The 9,030-nt window shown below is 37.1% G+C and overlaps 1 protein-coding gene across 2 annotated transcripts in view; it reads left to right on the top strand.

The window, feature by feature from the left end:
* The window catches only part of LOC106514980 (myelin protein zero-like protein 2), a 34,668-nt gene that overhangs the window by 8,304 nt on the left and 17,334 nt on the right, over positions 1 to 9,030 (top strand). The window lies entirely within an intron of this gene.

Genomic DNA, 9,030 nt, shown 5'->3' with positions numbered 1-9,030 from the left:
GACTAAACTGTGACATAACTGAAAGGATTCATAACAGCTGTATACAATTATTTTTTTGAAGTTTAACCATGCCTATTTTCATAAATCTTAGCAAATCGTATTTTTTAAACATTTTTAATGTTTAAGAAAATAGCAGTGAAACACATCATCTGAAAGGAAAACCTGAGAGACAAAACCAAAGTCAGCAAAAATGTTTATTTCACCTTATCCTGTTTCTTCATTTTTATTCTGCTGTTTTGATCATTCTGTATGTATAAAAAGTGAAGGCAAAAAAAAAAAAATCTTATGCTTCCATATATTCTTTTTTTGGTCCATACCAGGGGTGCCCAAATTTTTTCCTGAGAGGGCCAAAACGAAAATCTCTCCAAGGGCTGCAGGTTAAATGCAAGAATATAATACATGAAATGCAAAAACATTTTCAGTAGTAGTTTTATTTTTATGATTAAGCTCGGAGCCAATGCGGTGGCCCACATTTTGTTTGTTTGTTCTTTTAGCCAATGCATTTGAACATTTGTCATATGCTTGGGCAGCAATGGCTCAGGGGACATTTCACAAGTTGACAAAATCTGAGTATTTGTGGTCTTATAAAGTGTTCAAATCTACATTTGTAATGAAATATTGTCTAAACACTGTATCTCTTTAGTTACTTTTATTTCATGTTTAATCTTACTATAATTCAAAGATAAAGTCAACTATCTGCACTATAGCTCCTTATAACCATTGGGCCAGTGATTGACTGTCAGTGAAATACAGTGTTTCTGCTGAGGGCTGCAGGAAATTACAAKCTTTTAACCAGGGCAACTATTGGTGGGCCAAATATAATGGCTTGATGGGCCAGTTGTGGCCCGTGGGCCCAACTTTGGGCACCTCTCGTCTATACCTTGTGTTCTTGCCATTGACAAGAATTCTAAGATTGCWTATTAACAAGTTTTGTTTTTAGTGTTGTGTGTTTTTAATTTGTAAATGGAAAGGTTAAAATGGCCTAAATAAAAACACTTTGTGACATTATGAGTGGACAGAAACACAAACTGGACTGCTACAGAATGTACATATGCAACAATAAAAAATACCCCCCCAAAAAACAGGAAGAAAAATAGAAAAAAAAAAACATTTCACACCTGATTTATGTTGATGTAGCAGCTGATTTGTTAAACAGGGAAATTAGAAAGGTGTCAGTAGTGGCTGTTTGAAAGAAGAGGCACATTTAAAACATATTTGGAAACAAACTGGATGGAACATCTGTTCATCTACCATATGTCTGCTAAATTTTTTTAAAAACTAACACAACATGTGTGCACCTCTTTTCCCTCTTTAATACAATATTCTGACATAAATGATGTCTTTGTAGCATTTATCCTGAAACAATGATAAGGAGGAACAAATGATGAAAGTCATCTCATTTTAAATCCAGCGGTACCTTTTAGGACAGTGAACAAAAAAAAAAAAATTAAAAAAAAAAGGACAGTGAACACATGCCTTGACTGTAGATAAAAATCTGGTCTGGCAGGACGAATCTTGTGATTGTGATCTTTTATCTGGAAATTCAAGACAGCAGGTTTTGATGTTGAATATAATAAACATAGAGGTAAGGTATGAACAGAACTTGGTTCTGGGTAGCAGGGGCGGCTCTAGCAAAATTGGAAAGGATGTCCCGATCAGATACTCAGTATCAGTATCGGTGGCAGATATGACCATTTTTTGAAAATCAGGTAGAATCYGATTTAGTCTTGTGATCAGGCTGTTCCAGTTTTCGCGACAGTTTTCAGCATCATCATGCTTTACAACTGCTGTTAAGAAGTCAAGACGTACACAAGTATGCAACCATGTCCACAGTGTGGGAACACTTTTCAATGGAAAACAACGATGCTGAAACTGCATCATGTAAAATCTGCAAACTGGATGTTTCTGGTGGTGGGAACAGCAGGGCTCGCTTTAGTACCACCAACCCTGTCACTTGGAAAGAAATAAAGCTATCGGATCGGTATCGGAAAGACTAYTCATTAAAAAAATCGGATTATATCGGGAGCCAAAAAATGTGGATCGGGACATCCCTACAAGTTGGTGCCCTGGGCAAGATTTCAGGTGGCACCCCTTSTACAATTWTCTAAATCTTACTGCTAATTTACATATTCACCTACCAAATTAAATAGTTTGGTCTTTGATATTATCCTTTTATTTTTAGAAACCATGTTGTCCATTTAAAATAGTTACAAAATATGTTGTTGTCATGTTATTGATCAGCCGTGGAGCAGTTTGGGGGGGGGGGGGTCCAGAGTTATACTACCCTTGAAAATTTTGTAAAAGATCTACTCAAAACTATGCATTTCACAGCCATTTAAAATCATTTTACAAAATTATTAGGGTTAATAAAGCATAATAAAAATATGCATTTTAACCTGAACTTTATCCGAGATCATAACTGAAACTACCATCATCTTTATTTTGTTTTCTATTTAAATGGACACCAGTAGGTAGTTTTTACTGCCTCATATGGTACTTCTATCACAAAACATCCTCTGCACCAGACTATATCAACTATACTCTGATAAAAAAAGCTATAATATATACGTATATATATTATCCCCCATTTGTGTTACCCCTGGATCGATGGCACCCTTAGCATTTCCCTATACTGCCTACGCCATGGGCCGGCCCTGCCTGGTAGATCCCTCATACAATCAAAAATAACAGTGAATACTGAACTTAACGTGTTTTAAAATGATTCAGTCTATTATTTCTTTCCTAGTTTCAAATTAACAGTCTTGTCACATAAAGCTGTTCACACAGAGCAGATTTCTGCGACAAGCTAACCAGTCTCATTTAGAGAATTGGCACGTGGCCCTTTAAGGCAGCCAGCAAAGAGCGGAGGTCTGTGCCTCCTACACAGTGTTGTTTCTCCTCTCTGTATAATTTACCCACTCAGTCACCAGCTCCAGAGCAGAAACCACAGCGGGACTGGATCCACTCTGACTCATCCTGCTGCGCCACCAGAGACATCTGTCTGTGTGATTTTATAGTAAATATGTTAAAATAAGGCCGAGCATTGGAAGTGAAACCGTTTGGAGCCCGCAGGTTGAAGCTCACGCACCTCCTCACCACCCAACGCTCCCTGAGGAGTTTGTAATCCCAGGAAGAAGTTGTTGAGTCAGCCYCCCCGTGGGAGTGGAAGGGGTTTGATGGATTAAATACTTATCCTCATTCACTCACTTCACATTTCCTCTGGACACTGTTGCCTCATGAATTACAATTGGTTTGGAGGAAGTAGGAGGGGAGTGTTAACAACAGTGATTGATTTTTTTGTGCTCTCTGTTTGGACTGACCTTTAGACTCTTTTCAGCAGCCTTAGTCTGATGCAGTTTCCCCTTTCGCCTTTAAGGAGAGTGAAAATATGAAGCGTAGCAGCAAAACAGCCCACGTTTTCATCAGTTCATCCAATTCTTTACACGTCTTGTTCATAAAAACTGAACAATCTCCTCAAGTCAAGTTAAAGTCTTCTAGGTCATCAAATTAGATGAATTTTACACTTGAAGCAATGATTCAAATCCTCTGAGAACAGTTTGTGTAAAAGCTGTGAACAGGATAATCCTACAAGTTGTAACTACATTTTTAAAAAACTTTGAAAAAAACTAATTTAAGTGAATCCAAAACCAAAGTGGGTCACTGTCGTCTTAAAACAGCTTCTGTGTAATAAAATAAAATAAAATAAAATGTTTTTGTGGTTCATTAAAACCATTTTCTTATTATGTGATTAGTTACAGATATTTTGATGCTATTTTTGCAAGCCAAAATAGCAGCAGCGGCTAGCTGTGGCACTATCAGCAAGAGTTTTGCAATTTTCTGAATAGTCGTGACGTGTGAAACTTAAAAAAAGTTAACATTCTCRCAAAATGTTACAAGTTTTTTGAGACRGAAGTTGTTTTAATAAAGCAAAAAAGTCCCACTCAGACTATCGGTTAGCTCATTGGACTGCATTCTTCAGAGTATGATTCAGACAGGTTAGCAGGTTAGATGTTACTTGTTCATAATCTTTTCACTGAGCTCTAATAAAAAAATGCAAACTATTTATTCTGTTCTTAACTTGGAGGAAGAAGCATTGATAAAAACACCTTTAAGTGAACTTTTGAAAAAAAATTGAGAGAAATAACTTCTGGCTTAAACAGAAGTTAATGTACTTTAAGTGCATCTTAAAACATTTTGAATAGATGCAGAATTAGGTGAGTTCTTCTCAAACCTTTCAGCATTCAATCCACAAAATAAACGTTGCAGAAACTCGCGACCCCYACTACTGCAGAAGTACACAAAAATTATTGTGTCAATTACAAAACAGCCTTATCCAACTCATTAATATTATTAACCAGGGGTGTAACAATACATCCATCCACATCAATACATCYATTAGATGATTAATGATTTAATTACATCAAGGCAAAATGAAAACATTGAACTACATCATCAAATACCTGATGTGGATCAACATTGTAATATATAATGTTCATTACTCGACAGGCGAAACAGGTTCTTGACATAAATTCAGATCTTTTTAGACTTGATCATTTATTTGCAGATGAATAAAGCCGTAAAATTAAAAACAAATATTCCGTGCGGGGCCGCTCCCCTGAGGCAAAGACGTCACATCTTTAGGAAAAGCCGTGCCTAAACAACTGTTTTACCACCTGATGAGAAAAACTGTTTGTCTGTTGTTTAGTGAAAGGCATGTTAACTGATCACATTGGAAATATATATTAACGCATTTGAATATCAAAAATATCAGTAAAAACATGTATATGTGAGGTACATTTGAAAACCTGTGAAAACAGAATAAAATTTCCTTCAAAATCAGACATACATCTAACACAATGATTGTGTTGGGTGTCTGATATCACATCATATCCATGACAGAGTTGTGAATTGAACTGAAACTGTATCGTGACAGACTTTGTGATATCAAGAAACACTGTATCAACCTTCAAACAAACAGATATAACACTGTTTTGTGATAAAGCTGCTGATTTACATCCTTATTACCCTGAGAATAGTTTTGCTCATGTCTCAGTTTATATTAGTTTATTTAGAGAAATATATAATTAACCACTGGAAAGCATTTAACAAACCTCTTTGAAAAAACTTAGATCTACAACTGAGTCACTTTGAAATCACTCAAGAAGGCTGCCACACCTAATCTATGTTTGCAAACACAAAAATGGCTGTCACCTTTATAGATACTGAGATAAAATTAGTTGTGGTAGTAGCTGAGTGCATATTCTGAGTATTACTTATTGCACAACATCTTTGTTTAAATCGTTGGCATTAATTGTTGTAAACCATTAACAGATTTTAATGCAACTCTCAAAAGTAATCAGTGGGTATGCATCAACAACTGCTGACTTTATTTTAGTTAACTTAGTTTACAATGGCTGCAATCTCTCCACAACTTAAGATCTTTGTTTAAAACTGGCATAAAAGGCATCAAGTTATATACATTTCTTTAAWGGGATCCACCGTTTGTTATAACCAGTGGCGTCACTAGGTCTATTTCAGGGGGGCTGGAGCCCCCCTAAAATATTTCAAAGCCCCCCTAAATTATTTTGGTGGAAAAAAATATATTTTTTACAAAAATTCAATATGATGTGGTCAGAATAAATGACCATTTAATATTTCATTATGAACTATTATACATGATCATAAATCTGTCAGTTTCCCTTTAATTTATAGTGTAAGGTAGAGATAAAAACTAAACAGTCTACAGTATTTTTACAGTCTTTATTTCACAGTTAAAATAAATGTTTATCAAATAAAGTCTAATGTTACAACTTATTGTGGATCCCTTTAAGTTATTCTAGTCCTTTATTTTTTTATTCAGTGTTTTTATTTCTTTGTAACAGCTAAAGCTAAATAAGCATCTACAAAGTAAATATGATTGCCACTTTTAAGACCATAACTGTGTGTTTCTTGAGTCCAGAGACTACTCCTACCACTGCTATGACAGTTGTCACATAAATACAATGTGATCTAAAAGGAAAAGCTGCAAGTGTTTGTTTTTTCCTCTTCTCCTGCCATTTCTCAGTGTGCTTTCGTTCCACGTCAAAATAATTTATTCGTTCTAAAAGTTTTGCTATACAAACTTTTGCCGAAGAAAAGGTTGCATGATAGTGATGACCTTTGAGTTGCAGAACAGGAGCAAGATTTTCAACGTCAACATGCTCCTTAAAACTTTACAGAGATCAGTTTGTCATTTTTGTTATCCCCAATTTGCACACACACGCACACAAAAAAGCAACAATAAGCTTTCCTTAAAGAAAAAGAACAAACTAGTTCCAGGAGTTTGCTATTATTGTGTTACATTACTCTACTCTTCCCCTGGTGTTTTCACCTCCTTGTATCACAACATAACGTTTTTGTGTCCATCTCAGGGGTTTCCTATCATTACACCAGTCAACACTCGCCCACTCCCTGAGCTTTGAGTTCTGACAATATGTTATCTGAACCTGCGTTTCTCAGCCGACACACTGTAGCCCCTTGTGAAAGACAAGCCTTGTTAAAGACACAGAGATCCCACCTCTCACAAAGACTAGAAGAGGCTCTTTGTAACGGGCTGAGCTCTCTGTGAGCTTTATCCTGTCCTAAGTGTTTCCTTCCAAACCGGCGCAGCGGAGATTCTGGTTTCCTCCGGTGCTCCCTTTGTTTCAGCCATAATAATAAAACACATATTGTTTTTTAAAGAACTTAATAAAACTAATTTCCTGATTGAGGCAGTAGTGCGAGTGGGTTGGTTTCTTCTGCAGCGATGGGGTTTCCTCTTCTTTATTAAAGGTCAAGAGGACTCCACATCCTTTTTGCATATTTTAAGACCAGGTTCAAAGTGAGTGTTTACCTGTCAATGATGGAAAAACTGCGATAATGACATGATGTGTATAAAACACAAAACAAGCTGAAACTGTGCGAGCAGTGATGACAATCTTCTTTCATTTACAGTGAATTTTATATCAATTAGTGAAAATGACAGTTATAGTAGGTGCTTTGGTCAAATCTTGAAAATACCAATATTCACAATCGTGTGTGATTTAATCACAAACAACTTGTGCAAATCAGTTTGTGCATGGACTGTTTGTTGGGGATTACTTTTAGCTTCTACCACATCAAATCTTAGTTCAGTATCTGCACAGTTAGCTGGGTTAAGTGTTTTTTAAGGTCAGCTGAGGTTAGCAGCTAGATGGAATTGGGTTGACTCCAAAATTGAATAAGTGGAAGACATAAATGTATTACTTTCTCACAATTATTTCTAAATGTTTTTATGAAAACATAAGTTAGTTGGTTTGATTATGTAGCTGAAGCCCCCTCAGTGGAGCAGATATTAGTTTAGCTGTGTGACTAAAGCTGCTGACTACTTTAAAAAATGACCCAGTCCTCCATCCCGGTCATCCTTTGAGAGTCTGAATAAACGGTTCTGCTCTGAATAAACTGAATAAAAACCTTCAGTAAAGACAAGATTAAAGATTTAGTTTAGGATAGTTTGACTCAGTGAATGTTTTTTTTTCCCTAAGACATTTGGTCCCACATCACGTGTTTGTGCTCTAATTATCTGGTTGGATGACACTGCCGTACTCCAAGCAGCTATCTTTGCAGTAGATTGCTTTTCTGGTGACAGGAAACATAAATATTCACTGGCTGGTGAGCAGAATCTGATAATTCTTTTAAGCTTCTTTTTTATTTTTGACCAAACCTGACAAAGATAGTATGTTTTCTTAGGGGTGGCTGTGGTGTAGTGGTAGAGCAGCTGGCTTGGGATGTACAAGTCTCGGGTTCAACTCCTGCTATCGCTACATGCTGTTTGTGTCCTTAAGCAAGACACATCACCCCTTTTGATTGGAAAAAGGTTTTAAAAAATAATTGTTTTGCTTTGTAATAAAATTTTATGGGATCCTGAGCCAAAAACGCTGAGTGTTTAAAAAGTTCTGGGGAAATTTACTCTGAACTTTAGTTTGGTGTATTTGTGTTCAACACTACAGCTGCATCTCAGTTCAGGCGGCTGCGTCCTTCAAAGTCTGCATTTGGTCGCTTACATCATTTTGTGAGCTCCTTCTCGTGTGGCGTATAACCCCAAAAACGAAGGCTGCTATTCTTTAAGGCCGAGGATATCCCAGGATTCATTGTGCCATCAGCAAACTAGACAAGAAAACAAAGACGGCAGAGTTTTTAATTTTTTTGGAAATTCCCAATTTTACCTCAATATTTCTAAATCTGACTGAGCTATAGCTGTTTTAGTGTTGGTTAAGATCATTTACTTGTGTCAGCCATCTTGAATCAGACTGACCGCATGATCGCCCACTTTTCACATCCTCTCTAAACGCCACATGCAGGGGGGTCGAACATTACGTCATATTTTTTCTGCTTCTTTAAAATGCTTCCCTCAAAGTAATGGGACCGCCGCCAAGCCAAGCAAATCTAATCACGCTTGAGTGGGCCTTGTTTGATTATTTTACAGAGTATCAAAGTATTTACCCTCCTTTTGCCTTCAGATGGAGCAACGGACCCAGAGCTGTTTGCACCAAGTTGTGTTGACAGGTAGAATAAAGTCCATTAATGGTTCAGCAGGTTCGTTTTGCTGTAATTTATTGGACGTATTGATAGAAACTATGGAAGAGCGCCAAGTCCTATATATCATATGGAGTCAGTGTGTGTGTGTGTGGGTGTGCGGGTGGGGGTTTGTGTGTGTGTCACAGATTATTAGCCTCCAGTGTTGTGTGTTTGTGTGCCAGCAACCAAACACACAATACACACACAAAATTGGAGGCTTAAACTCTGTGACCTTTCCTCCTGATGGTATTTCTGAATTCAAACAGCTACAAACAAAACTACACACACACACACACACACACACCCACACACATACACATTTTCTCTGGAAGTTTGTGTTAGAGAGGTTCCTGACCCCAGTTAGCTCCATACAGGAAACTTTGCATGTGTGTGTGTGTGTGTGTGTGTGTGTGTGTGTGTGTGTGTGTGTGTGTGTGTGTGTGTGTGTGTGTGTGT

The sequence above is a fragment of the Austrofundulus limnaeus genome, unplaced genomic scaffold (genome assembly GCF_001266775.1).
Source record: "Austrofundulus limnaeus strain Quisiro unplaced genomic scaffold, Austrofundulus_limnaeus-1.0 Scaffold25, whole genome shotgun sequence".
NCBI lineage: Eukaryota > Metazoa > Chordata > Actinopteri > Cyprinodontiformes > Rivulidae > Austrofundulus > Austrofundulus limnaeus.
This window is presented reverse-complemented; position numbering and strand designations above follow the sequence as displayed.